General features: G+C 54.0%; 1 protein-coding gene across 5 annotated transcripts in view; it reads right to left on the reverse strand.

The window, feature by feature from the left end:
• The window catches only part of CBFA2T3 (CBFA2/RUNX1 partner transcriptional co-repressor 3), a 113,906-nt gene that overhangs the window by 63,788 nt on the left and 29,869 nt on the right, over positions 1–20,249 (reverse strand). Inside the window, exon 1 of one of the 5 annotated variants that reach the window (XM_039502706.1) lies at positions 11,873–13,239. The exons of the other annotated variants lie outside the window; for them this stretch is intronic. The gene's annotated coding sequence lies outside the window, so the exon portion shown is untranslated. Of the gene's footprint in view, positions 1–11,872; positions 13,240–20,249 lie in introns of those variants that run through there. 5 annotated transcript variants of the gene reach the window in all.

The raw sequence follows: 20,249 nt of genomic DNA on the forward strand, positions 1-20,249 counted from the left end.
AGAGAAACCACTGGGCCTTTGCCCCACAGACACAGGGGTGGTTATGGGGGCAGGGCAAAGGGGACTTGACTTTGCCCGCCCACCTCATCATCTTCATTGTGGACCAAACGCATCCCTGGTGTAATTGCACCAAAGGTGATGGGGCTGCACCAGGGATGCATTTGGCCCCAGGAAGGTGGTTTTTTAACTGCACATGGGTGTGAATTCCTCCCACTAGGCCCCTCCTTCCACCACCCTCCAGTGCTTTTGGCTGGGGGGTGTTTATTGCACCGTTCAAACCAAGCCTGTCTGCAATAGATGCCTGCACTGGTATTGCTAAGCGATCCCTCGGGCTGCTGGCCGATTTGGACTAGTCTCTCCTCATCCTCCTCCCTCCGCACCAGAGTTGTGGGAAGCTTTCCAAGCGAGCAGATGGGGCCGGGGAGCAGCCGGAGCGGGGAGCGGGTTTCCTTACAGGGCACATTCTGCAAGGGAGTATTTGGAGCATTTCAGCCTGGCCCATAAAACCATCTCGGGTTCAAGCCAGGTATTGCACATTGGAGCATCTGAGTCTGCAGGGTCTTGCAGGGGGTTCGAGCCAGTTTGGCAGGAAAGCGGGGGGTTCCCTCAGGCAGGAGCTGAGCAGTTACTCTGTCTCTCATGGACGGTTGTACGAATTGCCATATCAGTTCAGAGTGGAAGGTGCAGCAAGCCCCAGAGCGGATTCATCTGGAGCACTCTGCTCACAAGGGAATTTTGTTCCCAACCCCCCGGGTGCCCAGCACCTCTGACAACCAGTCCCAACGGGTCTTCCCGCTGGGCACCCACAACCAGATTTCACCAAGCTCGGCCTTAGCGATTGCCCTCGCCAGCAGTGCCGGCCACTAGCCCATCCCGTCAGCTGTTACCTGGAAACCGGCCTGAGACGCTGTGTCACTTCCTGGAGGAACAGGTGGGCAGCTTAGTGCTTAATGACGGAGTCACATGACAAAAGACACACACAACCCCTCGTGCTATTTACCAGCTGTCTGGCGCTCCTGGATCTTAAACATACTCACTAAACACGGCGAGTAAACAGAGCAACGGGATCCGGCCGTACACGCCTGGAGCACTGCAGGCCCCCGGAGCGTGTGCTGACATGCCTGCTTGGCGGTCAGGTGCTGCTGGGGCTTGGCAAGTAGCCTGAGTCCTGACCTCAGGCAGCAACACAAAAACCCACCCAGCCTTTGCCCTCTCCTGCCCCCAGACGAGGAGCTTTCCCCGACAGCTCGTCAGCGTTAACCTCTTTGATGCTGTTGGCAGAAGGAGCCTGGGCACCCCCAGGAAATGGGCTGTTAATGTCTGTATTACAAGAGCGCAGGGCGCCAGCCAGGCCCGGGGCCCCGCTGTGCCGGGCACTGTACAGCATATACAAAGACCTAGGGCCTGATCCACTGCCGAAGTCAACTGGAGTTTTGTCACTGCCCTCAGCAGCAGCAGGGTCAGATGCCCGGCTCCTGCCCTACCCAAGAAGACCAGTGGCATATGGAGGGTGGGGAGGAGTGAGAGCCAATCAGATACAACGATGCACCATTTTTACAGCCATAGATGCACAAACACAAATTCCTCTTGGTTATTATGAATACACAAAGTGTCAGCTCTCCCCATCTGTTCCTCCAAGCAGCCGTCATAAATCCGCCAATTTCCTACAGGCCTCGCAGCAGAGGGGGGGTCCTGCGATCTGCCTGAGACAGTCACTCCTCCAGCCTCGCTAGAATGCTCTGTCATTATTTCTATTGTGGCCACATTTCCAAAGGTATTTAGGTGCCTAAAGACCTTTGATCTGGCCCCTAGAGACCCCAGTCTGGGATCGGGGCCCTGTCGTGCTAGGCACTATAAACACACAATGCCAGAGCCAGTTCCCACCCCAAAGAGCCTGCAGTCTAAGGCTGCTGACAAGCTTGACCCCGATTTCAAAGGCCCCACTGAAATCAATAGGAATGTGTTGGCTAAGTATCCTGGGCGGTCGTGGGGAGAGACATTGGCATCATCTCGAATGATTCCCAGCCTCAGCAGGGCAGGGAGCCTGGCTAGAGGGACTGCGAGACACCTGGCACAGCGATGGATGCGGAAACCACAGGGAATGGAGGCCACAGAAATGGGCAGCTTCCATGGAGCCGGGACTGGCGGGTGATGGAGTTTACATTGCTGCCTACGGGGCCAATCCTGCTCGCCTGACATGCACCACTGATGGCTATCGGAGCGCTGGCATGAGGCAGGGCTGACCCACGGACTTTCATTGCACTTGCTGGTTTCTGATCTGCTGGGCTCTGAGAAGAGTCCTCAGTTATCATCTCAGGATGGATTATCTGTATTACCGGAGTGGCTGGGAGATCTCGGGGTGGGCCAGGACCCACTGGGGCCAGGAGCTGTACAAACACAGAGAGATTCTCATTCAAGTACCAGGGAAGGATTTGAAGGAAGAGGAGGAGGGAGCTTTGCAGATGTTTATGGGGAGATTCTCCCAAGCGTGAGGGGCAGCCTGGGAGAAAGCAGGTGCTGGAGGCTGGTTGAATGGGCCAGCTGGAGCTGGGAGGTGACATTTTGATACCAACTGTGAGATGACAGGTAGGTGGGGCTAGGCTGGGAAGAGCAAAGACAGGCAGCTCCTGTAGAGAAGGGGGAGCCAGTGGAGGGATTCAAAGAGAGGAGGGATGTGCTCAAAGCCAGGGGCTAGGAGAACACTCTTCACAGCAGCGTTCTGAATGGGTCCGAGCAAGGCCAGGCTGCATTGTCAAGGCCAGAGAAAAGGCTGTTGCAGAAATTGAGATGATGAGACCCTGGATGCCAGTTTGAACTGCATGGGTGGATAGGAAAGGCCGCATGCAGAGATATTCTGCAGAATGAATTGGCAAGATTTAGACATTGCCTGGGTGGGATGACCTAGAGAGAGGTCTGAATCGAAGCTGACGCCCAGATGAGGGGCCTGCGTGATGGGCAGGACGGCGGAGTTGTCCACGGCGATCAAGAAAGGAGGTTGGGGTGGGGGAGGGAAGATTAGGAGCTCTGTTTTCGCCGTGCTGGACTTGAGCTGATGCTAGACATCCATGAGGAGACATCAGAGAGACAGGCTGAGATCCTGGTTTGGATGGAAGGAGACAGGTCTGGAGCAGAACAGATCTGTGAGCCATCAGCACAGAGGTGGAGGTTGAGTTTGTGTTTGCAGATGAGATACCCCAGAGATACGGTGCAGAGGGAGAAGAGGAGGGGACCAGGGACAGAGGCCTGGGGAACCCCTAAAGAAAGCTGGAAGAGGGAGGGGGTGGATCCTCTGAAGGACACGCTTAAGAAATGATTAGAGAGGCAGGAGGAGAACCAGGAGAGGCCAGCGTCTCGGAAGCCAAGGGAGGACAGGATTTCCAGAAGTAAAGCAGGACTGGCTGTGTTGGAGGCAGCTGCCAGGTGAAGAAGGGTGCGGCTGGAGTACTGGTACTGGGCTAGGACTCATTACAGACCTTGGCAAGAGCAGTTTCTGGGGAGTGCAAGGGGCAGAAGCTGGACTGGAGAGGGACTCGGGTGAAATTAGAGGAGAGGGACTCCAGCCAGTGATGACAGACAGTGCGTTCAATGAGCTTAGAGCTGAGCCGGAGAAGGGAAATGGGGGTGGCTGGAGAGGCCAGCGGGGTCAAGGGCGGGTGTTTTAAGATGGGGAAGACTGAAGCATGGTGGTATTGTGAGGGGGAAGAGCCAGAGGAGAGTGAGAAGCTAAGGAGAGTAAGGAAGGGATGAGAGGAGGTGGGGGCAGTTCAGGAGATGGGATCACTGGGGCAAGTGGAAGAAAGCAGCTGAGAAGCGTCTGCGGCTGTGGCAGGGGAGGAGAGAGTCATAGGAGAGGAAGGCTGCCGAGCGGAGGGGGAAGATCATGGCGTGTTTTGTCCATTTTCTTTTGGAAGAAGCTGGCGAGCTCGTGTGCAGAGAGAGCAGTGGAGGAAGGAGGTGGAGAGGGTGGGAGGAGTGACTGGAAGGCGGAGAAGTAGAGTTGGTTAGCCAGGAAGATGCCAGAACTCTAGAGTTCTCTCGAGGCCTAATGAGCGGGAGCGCCACGTGAGCTCGTTTACAGGATCAAGCCCTGGAGTATGCAAATTGCTGAATGTTAGTCACATTCTATAAAACGCCAGGGCCCCATTCTGCCCCTATTGATGGCGGTAGCCAAGCTCCTATTGACTTCAAGAGGGGCAGAATCCAGGCTGCTGACGGCACATGGGCTGTTGGATTCTCTGGTGTCCTCTTTTTTTAAATTTTGTGTTCAATTTTCACACATTTTTGTCTGTTTGAGATTTAATAAAATAATGGGGGAGGGGGAATCAACAGGAGTTTTGCAAACGGAACAGGAAGTGCCTTGCATGCTTTCCGGAAGGATTTGCTGTGCATCTTCCAAAGGCAAGTTATGGGTACGTAAAGGTGGGGCTGCTACCCGACTGACTATCCCTATGAAAAACAAGATGGGCCCTTTCTGGCGAGAGCACCCTGGGTGGGGATGGAGGGGTCAGGCGTGGGAAAGTCTCCAGCAGGAGTTTTCACTAGCCATATTAAAGGCCTGATTCTGTAATTGCAAAACTCCTCCTGCCATCTTGTAGGGGTAGGCTTGGTCTTTACACATTCAGGATCAGATTCTGATTTACACTGAGGCTCTTTGCCCCACTCTGGCAGTGTAAAGGGAGCATAAATGACATTCACATTCACTGGAAGGGCCCTTTTCACTGCCAAATTAACGTAAAGGGCCCTTAGTTTAAAAGAGAATTCAGGCCTGAGGGGTCATGCAAAGACGCCTCTCTTTTCTCTGCCACATCGCTCAGCCGAGACATTATTGATCTCGCTGTCATGCAGACATAAGGCTGGGAGCTTTGCCTCCGTGTGATTGAAAGCAATGGGCCAGACAGCGGGTGGTACCGTACCTGTTCTCAGCTGGAAGTGCGGGTCAGTAAACAGGGCCCAGAGTTACTCAACAGAACTGACCGTGGGCACATTTCAAATCGGAGCAGCTCACTTCAGTGACAAAAATAAGTTGTTTAAGTTCTCATGAGCCCTGCAGAGCCAACACAGCTGTGAAAGGGAGCCAGAGTCGGTCTGGCCCAGTCTCTCCCATTGCAATCAGTTGGAGTGAGGTGCCTAAATACCTTTTGAGGATCTGGGCCTTTCTTCTCACGCATCATCAACAGCACAGCCACCTGATGTTCCACCCAGGTATTCCCCACTGCCCAGCACAGGCCTGGCCATCCACAACAAATGATCCTCGGTGGGGCTGCCCAGGTGTCACAGATTTTGGCCGATGGATCGTTATTCCACTGATGACATCAAGGTGGAAAGAACCCACCAATCCCAGAGAGAACGTCCAGCACTGGCGGATAAAGGAGCTATTGTTAAGGATACACTGAGCCCCTCTAATCTGGGGGCACTAACAGACAATCACCCTAGAGCCCCGCCACAGGGTCCCTTTTCAGTCACTTGTAAGAACAGAACTGCACGTTGGGACTGATCCTGCTCCGCTGGCTATTGACTTACATGGGTGCAGGATCAGGCCCTCGGGGGATGCTAAGAAGTAATGAGCGATATTTCAGGTGAAACACACATGGCCCCACAGTGCTTCTCCTCTCTGGGCGACTCGTGTGGCTGTCTGTTTTGAGTGCCCCTCAGTACTCTGAAATGCAGCGTGCATGCCATGGGCTTGATCCTGCGTTACACGACGGTGACTTTACAGCACTCAGGCAGTGTAAAGGGAGTGCAAATGTCAGTGTAAAGTGGCCTTCGGGTGAAGGAAAAAATCAGGCCCCAGGTGCTGGAGTCCACGGCCCATGTTCCTAATCAGTGCCAGAGCCCTTGTGGAGGACAGACCTATCGCCTGGAGTCAGGAATTCCCTGGGAATCAGGGCCGACTCCCCACTGCCCTGCACCATGTGCAGTCATTTGCACCAGTGCAAAGAGCATGTAACATGAGTGTCCAACACTACCTCGCGTTCTACGCCACATTGCACTGGAGTGACGAACCGAGCATCCTAATCACTCCGGAAGGGATTGTTCCAATGGCTCCTCTTAGCTCTCCCAAACTGCAACGTGTTTGCTGTGGCTTGGTGGTGGCGCTGGAGTCTGGCTTGCTTACAAAGAAGCTGCCGCAGAGGAATAAGGGCTTGGTTCTTTCTGAGGACCTGCTGCAGAGTCCCATGGGAGTTTTGCCATGGCTGGGCGGCCATGGAGCGGGGGCGGGATCAGGCCCTGCCTTCGCAGCAGTTTCTTGCTGCAAACTGCAAACGCACGCGTCTGAAAACACACTGCTGCCTTTTTAGCTCATCAGAGCAATTAGACGGAGACAAAATTCTCATTTATCATGTCTGATAAACACTGAAATGTGACAACAGCCTAATGCGCATGTTGCTGTTTTCCCCCAAGAGCTGTGGTTTTGTGCTGGCTGGAACGCTGGTGACGGCCCGTTACACTGGGACCCGTTCCCAACTGCAAACGTTACGGCATTTCTCACAGTCGCAGCCTGTCCACTTACAGAACTGCTGTTTCCTGTCCTATTCGGCAGCCCTTTATTCTCTGTCCAGCTCACTAACAATCCATTGACCTCCATCAAATAATGCAATAACTTACATTCATGTAGCCCCTTTTATCCCAAAGGGTCTCACAGTGCTGACACCGGAATGTGCTTCTCACGCCACGGGCTGGAATGCAGCAGCTGTTTAACAGGGCACTGCAAAGTTCTACCATGGTTTAGGACAGGAAGTGGAGAAGATACGATAGCCACATGAAACTGCAAGGGGAACTTAGGAAGGCTGAACATAATTACCAGAGCCAATTCACCCCTGGCCTTCTGTACTCATTTACATTAGTGCAGTCTGATTTGGCAGCATTTTACATGCTTTTTGCACCAGTGTAAATTACTGCACAACGGTGCAGGAATGGTAAATGGGACCCCTGGAACGTGACTAGGACCAATAACACTACAGTTGAAACACCATGGCATCTTTAACGAGGGCCTGTGCTCAAGATCTACCCTTTATGGCCTCTCCCTCCAGAAGACCTCTGGAGGCTCCCTTAACACCAGTTCTGTCGTGGCACTGGCGCCACATGGTCTGAGAGAGAAGAGTGCCATCTACCAACGCACTGACTCCACTTCCTTCGGCACCCTGGATTTTCCTATGACGTTTCCCATCCAAGAACTGACTAGTCCAGCTACAGTTAGCTGGGGAGAGCTGCTGTGATCACAGCCAAAATCGTGTCCTCCTGTCCCTGTTTCCCCCTTAGCAATGTGTTACCACTAGCTCTCAGGGGATATCAGGTTGGCTTTGTTTAGCTTTTCATAACCTCTGATACACTGTAAGCTCATGGGCTGCACTGGCCCAAAAGGAGATTTGTGTTGCTCATCACCAGCTCCTCAGATACAGGGCTTCACAATGAAACAAAAAACTGCTCCTTTCCACGGTCAGCAACCAGCCAGCCAGATCAGAAATGACTCAGACATGCCCTCACTTGCAGCTGGAGAGTGCACTTTGGGATTTACACCCGATTGTTATTGGCTGAGGCAATGCACCACTTTGGAACATTTTACCACCTTGTTCCTGGTTGCCTATACCACCACCTCAGGGCCTCTTTCTTTAACATGGTGGGAGGCTTCCCTGAGCCGAGAGCTCCTTCCCACCAGGTCTCTTTCCCGGGACTGGCAAACCCATGGAGCTCAGTCTGCCCGGGTTCAAACGGGGGACAAGGACCCAAAACACAAGAAGCAAAAAAGAGCAAGAATCTTAAAATGATGCGCAATGAATGTCTTGCATGTTACATTGCTCTATAAATTCAGCCTCACAAGCATGCGCTTTTAAATTACTTGCCTCAAAATATCAAACCACAAGAGCCCCAGAGATTAGTGTGTGTCTGGAGTGAGGCCTCCCTTTTGTAATACAGGACAGCAAAGAGGGGTTCTGTACATAACCCAACCGATAGCAGGGTCACTTTCCTGGGCTCCCTAGAACAGCCTGACCCAAGTTAGAAGGAAGGGAAAGAGAGCTAAAAATGCCACTAACCACAGGTAAAGAGTAAAACCTTCCCTGCTGGATGGAACATGGGCTGAGTCTGACTGGAAGCAGTGGACAGAAAAGCCCTTCTCTGTACAGCAAAATTCATCTTTGTTTTCCTTCCCAGTGGCTCTCTGGCTCACTGCAAAGTCCCACAAATCAAAACAAAAGCAAAACTCTAACTTCTTTTTTTATGTGGAGGGAAATACATTTCCAATCAAAGGACTTTCCTTCTTTGCGTCCCGAGAGGTAAAACTCAGCCCGTCCCCAGCTGACCCCACATAAGTCATTTCCCAGCATAGCAAACTGAGTATAAGTCATAAAAATGGTGTATAACATTTAAAAAAAAACCCACATGTCAAGTTTCAGTAAACATCTCTCCAAGTCAGCACTGACTCTCACACACTTCCTCTCCAAGATCACGGCTTCAGTTTGTTGCTGGGGGAGTCAGAGTGGTCTAGTGGTTAAAGCGAAGGATTGGGAAGCAGGACTTTTCGGTTCCATCCTTAGCTTCTGCCTGTGGTTTTGGAAAAGTCACTGAACTTCTTTGTCTTAGTCATCTCCAGTGTAAATAGCAATACTGACCTCTACCTCAGGGGGGGGGGGGTTGAGAACTGATGTTTGCAAAGTGCTTTGAGATCCTCGGCTAAAAGAACAAAGGATTATTATTCCCTTTTCCTTAAAGGCAGAATTGTTCTTGGACAGGCATTGGGCGAGTACAACAGAGGGAGCATGCATAGACGTTCTTTCTAAACTAAAGGCCGACTAGACCATCGCTCGACCTAATGGACACCATCAACTCACATCTGACCCAAAATTAAAATGTTGTAAAAACAAGCTTTTTGTGACAGCCCAAGATCGGTAGAAAGGTTTCATCAGCTAAAGAAAGAAGGAAAAAACAACAAAAAAGAGTTGTTTCCAGTCGAATGAGCATTCTGTGCGGTTCATGTTGTTCTAGGATGGGAATGCCTCTACCCAAGGATTCCCCTGCAGTGTTTGACAGCGAAATACTTAACAAGAACCGAAAGATGAAACTGATTCTAAACAGAAGTGAAATTGACCTCACTGACTTTCATTGCCCAAGATGAGAGCAAAGTAAAATGTAAAAAAGAGCAAAGGACAATTTGGCTGTATAAAAGTCTTTCCCTTCTCAGGATGTAAGGACATAAGGAAACGAGGTTCACAGGCACTGGTTGTCAAGCTGACCACTCCCTTTAACACATCTCTAGTCATTCCAGTGGCTATCCAGCACCACAAGCCATTGTTGAAATAAAAACACACCTAGACTTGGTTGCAAGCTCAGATTGGGAAGGACACAACATGCAGTGCTGAATGATTTGGCGCAATGCACTTAGCCCTCCACGATAAACCAGTGGGACTGAATGACTGAAACGGGGCCTTGGCTTGTCATGTTAAAACGTGATTTGGGTTCCTGGATATTGGGGGGGATATTTTGAATTGCTGTTTTTCCTCAGGCCACAACTGCTGCATCAGAACCAAATGCGCTGTTAAGACACACTGGACAGACTGCTGAGCAGGAAGACTGGATACTCCAGAAGACAGCTCTTAAATGAAATTCTGCAAGACGGGCACTGAATGGAAAACAGGGGACAGAATCTTACACTGGTTAATTACTATTTTTATCAGAAGCATGTTAAGGCAAATTCAGATAGCTGGATTGCTCCTAAGCAGCCCTTGTTTTAAAACCTACATCAAACTGTTTTGTAGCACATATACATGTATCTCAATTAGCCCTCGGTTTCTTCCTTATGACTCAGAAAGTCTCCTGAGAAGAATTATGCATCTCCTCAACACTAAGTCTAAATCAATCAGTCAGCCACTCTGAACATCTGAGGTGGAGCTGACCGTTTCTTATGCCTCTGAGGAGGGGCTGGCTCGCCACTCTTGCAGCCATTGGTGCAGGGAGGAAAATTACTTCTTCCAGTCGTGCAGAAAGGGAAAATTTGTGAAGCAAAAATAGGAGAGATTTGCTGCAGGTGGGCACAAAATGAGGCTGCTTCCCTGTGGAACTGGTGGCCGCATCAGATTATGGAGTGTTCAGACACCAGCCGCAGTCGGGAAAGCATCCACACAGGACACTCCACTTTGCAAAGGAGAGAACACGGACCCTGCACTCTCAGCCCAGGACTGGCTTCTGGTCCACGGCAGAAGAAAAGGGCAATGCCAAACCCTGCAGTTCTTCCTCAGGCAAAATTCCTCCAGACATCAGTTGGAGAGTTGACTGAGTGAGGACTGCAGCATCAGGCCCCAAAGAAGCCACCATTCTTTGATGGTCGCAGGCTGACATTTTCCAGAGTGACCACTGATGTTAGGTACCTCCACTGATGTTAGGGGGGGTGGGGGTGGTAATGGACTCCTTCCAGGGGGCTGATTCTCAGGAAGTGCCCAGCACCCCCCTTCTGGAAACCAGGCCCTTGAACAGGTTCTAGAACTGGGCATCCCACATTTGGGCACCAGGCTCCCAGGCCTGAAGGAACATTCCCAGCCACAGCAAAGCACAGAAGAGCTCCCTTGACAGGGAAATGCTTCTCTCCTTCCCCTCTCTCCCCTGCACTGCATGTCTGGTGGCCCTGCTGTGTAACTCTCTGTCCCCCGCATGTGGCCCTCAGGGGAACCTTGGCTATTTAGATAGCGAGATCTTCAGGGCAGGGCTGTGGCTTTGCTCTGTTTGTGCAGCACAAGGGGGGCGGACCCTGCCTGGGGCTTTCGGGCACTGCCCTAAAACAAATATTGGCTGCTGCTGGGAATCAGAAAGGTTCCGCCCGGGGACGGCCATGTTAGATGCTGTCTCAGGTACTGCCCTGAGCCAAGTGCTTGGTGGGGGCAGGTCCGGCTCTGGGGGCAGCTGGCAGAACAGGCTACAGGGGAGCAGGTCAGTTGCTCCACTGTCTTTTCTGTCCCTTTATTGACTTCCCAGCCTCGTCCTGTGGACAAAGGTCTCTAACCCCCCAGCTTTGCTGCACTTGCTGCCTGCCACTGAAAACCTACCACCAACCAACCTACCACTGCTCAGATCACTTGGCAGGACAGACCTGGATCTGGGCAGCCGGGCAGCGGGGTCCCCCACCAAAAAAAGTTCTTTCACTGGCCCTGGCTCCTCGTGGGGCCTGGGCCCCTGGCCCCCCGGAAGAAACACTTGCCCTCCCCAGCTTTCCGGCGAGTCTCTCTCCCCTCACGCTGGTGATCCCCAGCTCCCGCTGAGTGTCCCGCTGCCTGGCAGAGAGCACGGGCCACCGGGCGGGGAGAACCCGCAGGGGCTCCGGCCGGGCCAGCTGGAGCGGGAATCAAGTCAGCGGTGCGGCCCTGGAGCCCAAGCCCCGAGTCCGCAAGCCAGGCCAGCTCCCGGCCCCCTCACCTGCTGCATCCCCTCCATCTCCCGCCCCCACAGGCACCCGTCAGCCGGGATCTGAGCCCCGCATCTTCCCACCGGCCACGCGGGGACGGGGACAGGCAAGAGGCTTCCTGTCTCCCCTAATTGTCTAATGAACCCAAGCCTCCCTCCGGGGGGGCACCCCCCGCCCACGCAGCCCCATGAGGATCGCTCCCTGCCTTTGTCTGCAGGGGGGGTAAGCCCCCCCCCCCATTTGGCGCTCAGCAGGACCGGCAAGAAGGACTGGCCCCTATCTGCCTGGAAGGAAAGTTTAAAGAGCCTGCGTCCCCCGCCCCTGCCCCCGCCCCTCCCCCCCAGGAGCCCCGCACCTAGAGAGCAAGCAACCCACGCGCGCCGCCGGGGAGCGCTCCCACGGCCGGGGCAGGGCAGACACGCCAGGCCCAGGACACTTCCACGCGCGCGCCCACGTTCCCCCGTGGGGAGGAAAGGGACTTACTGGCCGGAGGTCGGGAAGGAGCCGTGAGGTAATTTCACACGCCCGGAGACAGCCGGGATCCAGAGGCGGCGGATGCGCTGCTCGGCTTTCTAGCAAAACCCAAAGGGAGTTAATCCAAGCGGGCTGCGGGGCGCGCGGGCCGAAGCGGGGGGGCCGACAGGGGGCCGCGCCCTTGGTCCCATGCCCCGGGCACCTGCCCGAGGCTTCCTGCGGGGGCCGGGCGCTCCCCTCTCCCGGGCGCGCTGAGCTTCGCTGCGCCCGCGCCGGGCGCTCTCCTCCCCGGGGAGCGCGGTCCTCAGTCTCTGCGCCCCTTGTGCGCGCTGCCCCGGCGCAGTCCGGCCGCCGCTGGCCCCGCCGCTCTTCGCCAGCCGGGAGAGGGGAAGGGAAGCGGCGGGCGCGGCGCTGCGCGGGTGCGTGGGTGTGTGGCGGTGGCGGCACCGGCCGCCGTCCCCCCGGGCGCTCTTCACCTCCTGCCCGCTGGCTGCCCGGGCTGACCCCCCGCTCTCGCCGGGTTTCTCATCGTCTCTCTGCCCCCTTCACGCCCGCTGGGGCTCATCCCTCCGGCCGGGGGCCATGGAGCGAGGGGACCGCTCGGCCAGGGAGCCCCGGGGCGCGCGGGGGCTGCTCCGTGCGGCGCTCTGACCCCCCTGGTGTTCGCCCGTTGGCTCGCCGGCTCCGGCTCTCTCCAGCCCGGGGGACTCCGCTAGCGCCGCCGCCTCCTCCGCTCGCCTCTGCCCAGTGCCATCTGGGGCGGGCCGCGCCGTGTGATCTCCCTCGGACAACTTCCCCGCGCTGTCAGGCTGCCCGGCCGCCGCCTCCTGCTCCTCCTCCCGCCTCTCGGTGCCCGGCTCCCCGCCGCCGCCTCCCCTTCGGGCAGCTCCTCCCTCAGCGACCCCTGCCCCGACAGCGCCGCCGGGGAGCGGGTCTGCAAGCCCGGATCCGCCTCGCCCGGCTGCAGCCCCCGGGCGAGCTCCGAGGGGTCCCGGGTGCAGGGGGGTTCGTCACGCGCGCCCCGTTCCTTCCCCGGGGCGCCTGGAGGTGCGAGGCGATCCCGCCGCCGCCAAAGCTGCCGGTCCGGCGTGTGCGCAGGGGAAGCCCCCGGCCGCGTCCTTTAGTGCGTGGCCAGCCCCCCGCGGGCTGCCGGCTCCCGGGTCCCGCGAGGCAGCGCGGCTCGTACTTCCCGGTGCATCGCGCCTCCGCGGCTCCCGCTTCGCACACCCGCCTTTCGCGGGCGCTTGGCTAACTCCAGGGTCCGGTGCGCCGCACGCTCCCGCACCCGCCGCGAGCCCCGCAGCGCCCGGGCCGTTCAGCGAGGGCCCCCTCCTGATGGTGTCCAACCGCCAGCAGCCCCGGCCGCTCCGCTCCCCGCCTCGCCTCCCGTCTGATTGAGCTCACGCTCCGGTGCTTCTCCGTTTGATGCAGCGCCCGGCAGCCTATGGGGTGGGCTGGCCGCACCTCCCAGCCGCGCCCTGCAGGGGGCGCTCCACTCCTGCTGCAATCCCCGCCGGCTCCGCGGCAGATGTCACAGTGCGCGCAGCCGGGTGGCTGCCTTTCTGCTGGGTGGGTTTTTCTCTCTCCCCCTCTCTGGGGCAGGGCCGAGCGGGGGGTTGCAATGTGGAAAATGCAAATCGAATTTAATATCTTCTAGAAGAATCAAAACGGATCCACCTTTCAGATGCACAGAGTGCAGTGATCAACTGCCCCTGCAGTCAGCGCACAGGCCTCGGTGTCTGTTAACACGCTCCGCACCTCTGTCTTCTCTTGCTCTCGCTTTTATATTATCCCTTTGTCTGTGGCGCTCTGGGGTTCCACTCTCCCTTCTTCCGGGCTTGCTCTTTTTTGAGTTCTTCCAACTTTATTCCCTAAAGAGGCTGCTCCCAAGTTCTTGCTGCTGCCATGATTACAAGAGGGCATGGCTTGAGACTTTTTTTTAAAAAGAAATCAAATGGCTCAGTTACAAAATCTATTAGCACAGACAACTTTTTAAATGCCCCCCCCCTTGCAGCTTGAATAGCGCGCACACACACACACACATAAGAAGAGAATCAGTGCAAAGTTTCCCTCCCCACATACCAATTCTACTACAAAGTTGCTGCTCCTTTCCTGCAAGGGCCAGGAGAAAAGGGAACAGCTGTTCATTCGTTTCTACTAGAAATAAGCCGGGCCTCCCGTGTCACTGTTGGGCTTGTCAGGTGGCCTGCCTGTGTGCATTGTTGTGGAGCATTTAACACACACATGGATTATTTGTATTTTGTTTTTTAATATAATAATCCCCCAAGACCCCCTTTCTGAAGCCTCTTTAGCAGGATCCATGTCATGACACAGCAGCCCCTGCTGGAGAGGACCTGTCAAGGCAACCATGAAGAAATGATGTTGACCAGCAAGACTTTCCCCCAAGAAAACAATGGGACTTTCATTCTACTCTGAACCAATTCAGCCTTAGAACAGAAGTGCCACCTCTCCAATGTCACTCATTTAGACCCAGTTTTACTCCCATATGACATTTTACTCCCTTCTGATAGTACTGAGGAAAGGGATCTGGGGGTTATAGCGGATCACAAGCTAAATATGAGTCAACAGTGTAACACTGCTGCAAAAAAAGGGGGAACATTATTCTGGGCTGTATTCGCAGGAGTGCTGTGAGCAAGACATGAGAAGTAATTCTTCGCTCTACTCAGGCCTCAGCTGGAGTAGTGTGTCCAGTTCTGGGCGCCACTTTTCAGGAAAGATGTGGACAAATGGGAAAAAGTCCAGAGAAGAGCCGCAAGAATGATTAAATGGCTAGAAAACATGACCTGTGAGGGAAGATTGAAAAAACCGGGTTTGTTTAGTCTGGAGAAGAGAAGACTGAGAGGGGACATGATAACAGTTTTCAAGTACATAAAAGGTTGTTACAAGGAGGAGGGAGACAAATTATTCTCCTTAACCTCTGAGGACAGGAAAAAAAGCAATGGGCTTAAATTGCAGCGAGGGCTGTTGGTTGGTGTAACAGGGTGCTGGTCAGGAGACCTGGCCAGGCCCCTGTTAGCCCCAGCTCCCATTAGGGGGAATTAATTGGAGCTGGTAGGGTGTGGCTCGTTGCCAGGCTAAAGAAGAAACACCTGTGGGTTTTATGGGCCTGGGGCTGTATAAAGCTCACAGGAAGGAAGCAGAAAAGGGGGGAAAGGGAGGAGAGTTAGGCTTGAGTGCTTAGTGAATCCCCCTCCCCCTGGCTACCTGGACTGACTTGAACTGTATCTAAAAGGTGGTGGGAGCAAACACTGAAAATAAAAGGGCCCTGGTGTTTGCACAGAGAGGTCTCTGGCTGGTTTTTGAGAGGAGTGGGGAAGTGTGCTGCTACAGTTGGACATAAGGAAAAACTTCCTACCTGTCAGAGTAGTTAAGCACTGGAATAAATTGCCTAGGGAGGTTGTGGAATCTCCATGTTGAAGATTTTGAAGAGCAGGTTGGACAAACACCTGTCAGGGATGGTCTAGATAATACTTAGTCCTGCCTTGAATGCTGGGGCCTGGACCAGGTGACCTCTTGAGAGCCTATGAGTCTATGATTTTAGACTCAATTTTACCTCCATCACCTAAACTTCCTCCACTCTACAACAGACTGGACTTTATTTCCCTGTTTTATTCTCAGTTAGTTACAGCAGAAAAGCTGAATCACTCAGATTTATTGCTGGAGACACCAGCTCCACATCTGGACACGCTTCTGCTGATATTTTTGGGTGTGTCCCTTGGCTCGAGACCGGGTTGCCTCTTTGGGGGTTAATCCTGTTCCCACTGCAGTCAGTTGGAGTTCTAGTCTTTGGCTGGCAGAAAGGTGTGTGGCAAAAAGTAATCAATGTGATTTCACCATGTGAGACGAGTAGGTCAAATGGTTACCTCAGGGTATCCAGAACAAGAGTCCTCACTGCCAAATGATTCCTTATTACAGTGAGGTTGATAACTCTCTCCCCTTCCCTGGAAACTAACAAAAGGCCAAGCTACTGCCTTCTGCCACTGTTGTGTCCCTGCAGATATTCATCTTGCAATGGCCAAGTCTGAACAGTCCCTGGACACCATGATTCAGATAGCCCGAGGCCTGGACAGGTACTAGATAGGCTCTCGTCAGAGTTACCTGGTACGGGATGCAAACTGGTTCTGTTTATCTGTACCAAAGCTTGAGTGCAAGCAAGGGTCCCAGAGAAGGTGACTGGCGGGTGCTGTGCTCAGCTCACCATGGTGGAAGTTCCTATGACAACGAGATGCATGTATGCAGGGTGGCTGTAGCTGGGTCGGTCTCAGGACATTAGTGAGACAAGGTGGATGGGATAATGTCTTCTACTGGACCAACTTCTCTCTCCCTGCCGGAAGTTGGTCCAAAAAGAGAGATTCCCTCTCCCATCTGATCTCTCCAGAGAGATACTTGTCAGGTTCAAACCGCAGAGCTGGGCTCAGGCTGCAGAGTTTGGGGACAGAGGCTCAGGCCTGGCTTTGATGGACTGTGACTTGTGTTTGGAAACAAAGGGCTCGATCCTGCCAACCCTTCAGCGCACTAAGCTCATGGAGACCCTACAGGGCTGGTCCTACCATCTTTAATTCTGAGCCTGAAAGGTGATGTCATTTCCAAGCTCAGTATCTCGGGGTGGGGTGTCCCTTCCTCAAGCTCCACCAGCCATGGAGCAGCAGCAGAGTCCCTCCCCAGCAGCTACTGCAGCCAGTTGTGTGGCCCTAGTTCCTGCCCTCCGAGGTGAGGGGGAAGGACTGCAGAATTCACAGACTGGTGGATTCCCAGGTCCCCAACCCCTGTAGGCCTCGCCCTTACCCTGCATGAAGCATCCCCATTGACAACTCACAGGGATCCCGGGAAGCTGGGTTCAGCTCTCCAAGCCCTGTCCCCCACCACGAGTGGTGCAGCCCCACCTGTCTCCCAGCCAGCAGACCCCCTGCAGCTGCAGAGGGGGGAGGAGAAGGGTTTGCCCCAAAGAAACAAATTTTTCAAAAAGCAAAGGCTGACATGAGCGTAGGAAAAATGCACCCACGCACACCTGCCTTTGCACACACAAACAGGGCTTGGTGCCTGCAGAGCCTCCTTTGCATAGACAGACACCCAGCTGGCACATGCAAATACACGGGGCGGGGGGGTTATGTGAACATGGATTCCCCGTGCACAGTTCAGACTCCGCCGCCCTCCGGAACACGTGTCCCTAAACAGTCAGGTCTAGTACTAGACAGCAATATTTTCCTTCCGAATGGCAGCGTTAGATGGTGTGACAGACACAGACCAGTGGGGTGCAGGAGTCTGGTAGAGGGCAAATATACTGGTCACTGGAGGAGCAGTTTTCTGTTCCCTGAGTGACCAGAGCAGGGGCTGCAGTAGAGTAATCAGGAACCTGCTAGGCTGATTAGATCACCTGCAGCCAATCAAGGCAGGCTAATCAGGGCACCTGGGTTTAAAAAGGAGCTCACTCCAGTCAGGCAGGGGGGAGCCAGAGGAGAGGAAGTGTGTGTGAGGAGCTGGGAGCAAGAGGCACCAGGAGCTGAGGGTGAGAGGGTGCTGCTGCTGGAGGACTGAGGAGTACAAGTACAAGCATTATCAGACACCAGGAGGAAGGTCCTGTCAGGGGCGTGCTCCAGGCCCAGCACGCGCCAAGCTTGCGGGCGGCATGCATGCCGCGGGGCGCGGTTGCCGGGGCCGCGGCGGCGTGCAGGCGGCTTCCGGGGTGTGTCTGTGTCGGTCGAGGTCCTGTCCTGTCGCGCGGCCCGGAGAGCATCCGCAGGCATCGCCTGCGGGATGCCACCCGAGCCCGCCGGCCCCGCCCGTCCATGCTGCCGTGCCGTGGGCGCGAAAATGGCCTGGTCCTGTGGTGAGGATAAAGAAGGTGTTTGGAGGAGGCCATGGGGAAGTAGCCCAGGGAGGTGTAGCTGTCGTGCAGCTGGTACAGGAGGCATTATAGACAGCTGCGATCCACAGGGCCCTGGGCTGGAACCTGGAGTAGAGGGCGGGTCCGGGTTCCCCCCAAACCTCCCAACTCCTGATCAGACACAGGAGGGGTTGATCCAGACTGTGGAGAAGATCACTGAGGTGAGCAAATCTGCCAATAAGCGCAGGACCCACCAAGGTAGAGGAAGAACTTTGTCACAATGGAAAGTACTTGGCCTCCATTGCGCAGTCAGCAAAGGCCTTGTGCTGAAAACTCTTTCTCGTGGAACTAGCCCTGCTGATTTTGCTGGGTCTACTCACGTGAGTAAGTGTGCGCAGGATCGGGCGCCTTGTGTCTGAATGGTGAATTATCCCTTTTCACCCATTCCAAAAGAGAGACCTGGCGTGAGTGAAGGTTGCCATCTCCTCTGCTGCGGAGACGTGACATTTTACCGGCGCATCGGCATTGAAAAGGCAGAAACAAAGCTTTTGTCTAAAGAGCTAAGCAAAGCCCATGTCATTCAGCCAAGGGAGCATTGGTAGGGAACTCTGTGCATGACCTGAATGTCTGGATGTATAGGTGATGGCTTAAGTCTGATATGACATTTATCTTCACAAGTGAGGAGACAGATAACTTATTCATGCCTGTGCCACTCTTCAGTTATCTGGTGTTTACTCGCCAGTGGAGATATCATTTCAGATCCAGCTCAGCCACCATCATACATTTATTTCTGCTAACATGGGGATCCTCTCGCTCTGCCAGGGGAATTATGCTTATAACGTATATAGCAGAAACATTTACTTGGACAGTAGAAGTTGACCATACACTTTAGCCAAAAGGGCCATCAATCAAATTGTTCCCAGCCGGATTTCAACCCCTCAAATAGTTAACAGCCTCCCCGCGAGCCGGACTTCGCTCCGGACAGGTGAACAGAAGCAGCTGCCTTATTAAATGTTTCCATTTGTGTTGAGTAGAACAGGCTCCTTTCGCAAATCAGGGCGATACAAACAGCAGATTAATCAGTTTCTAATTAAATGATGGCAGCGTGCACATTTAATTAAATAGACTGTTTGAACAATTCTTTATCATGGCCCTAGAGATCAGCAGAGCATCCCATGGCATGACCTTGAGATGGTGCGAGACAAGCCTATTCCACCCAGGTGCCTGTGGACGTCCCTCGGGGACATCCTGCCAGGAGGAGTTAAGGATTTGGCTGGTTTGTTTAGGTGATGGATGCTGTCAAATCAGCTTTTTCATTTTGTCATTGGAGCTTCACAGGATCACAGAAACCAGAGAGGGAAGAGACCTATTAGGTTGATCCTGCAACCCCACCTAGCTCATTATTCAGGCCCATTATGTCCCAATGTGCCCACAGATGTATATACACAGCCGCTGTCGACTGCCGCGAGAGTCACGTGTATGCATGAGAGCTGGGTGATGCAGCAAAGCCTGCCCTGAATTACACACTGTGCAGCCCAACTGAATTCTAACTGAGCCGCGTTCTCTATTAGGAGCGAAAGTTCTCTGCACAAGGGGCCGTTCTGCATTGTTTGCAGGCCCAAGACTCCCAGTGGGGTCAGTGGAAAGTTGCGGTCTGAAAGGCACACAGAATCGGGCCTGGATTACTGATTTATACGGGCTCCTCCCGTGATACCCCTCTTCTTTGCCTTTGTTTCGCAACCGCTCTGAAGTCCAAGACTAACCTGGGTCTGGTTTTTAGTCATTGTGCCAGTGGGGTTTGGCTCCCAGCCTGAGAACTTGCAGGGAACTTTTGGGCAGAAGATACTTTTATGGTCAAGCTGCAGAATGGGAACTCTGACCAAGCCTGCAGCGGGATCGGGGCCAGGTGACGTAAGCCTCTATCCCCACGAGGAGTCCCAGCTAAGCTGTTTGCATGAGTAAGGTCTATTCACATAAGAATCTGCTGGATCAGGCCCCTCATTGGTGGCCCTGTGTGGGTGTGAGAGAGACCGCGAGAGCGTATCCGCTACCAGAAAATGGCTCGGGTGATCGATCGATATCCAAACACATGTGCATCATGCTGCATAGACAGCTAGTTATTGGCAGAGCCAGCCAGCTACAATGAGTTATATCAAGTGCAAGGATAAGCCCTTGGGAGGTGCCACTCCTGCAAATCTAGCAGCCAGCACTAGTGCATCCCGCTTCATGGGCTGTATCACCAGCCTAGCTTTGTCTCCTCCTGCGGCTTTGCTCCAGCAACAATCTGTGTGGCAACTGGGACAAGCTGTAGTTTGTTGGGGTTTTTACTAATCAGCAATAAAATCTAACCCATGTTGGTTGACGGGAACACGACGTGTTTCCCCTGGGTGTAAGTTTGGGTGGCAGGGTCTGTTTCCTTTCTATTCAGTGCCCAGGGACTGTAATTTCAGTCTATTGAAGTCATAATTTACTACTGTGAAAATAAACATCTGTGTTAGCTTGTTTTATTCTGCGGGCTTTGTATGAGTGTTAATAATTCAC

This window comes from Mauremys reevesii, linkage group 16 (assembly GCF_016161935.1).
Source record: "Mauremys reevesii isolate NIE-2019 linkage group 16, ASM1616193v1, whole genome shotgun sequence".
NCBI classification, from domain to species: Eukaryota; Metazoa; Chordata; order Testudines; family Geoemydidae; genus Mauremys; species Mauremys reevesii.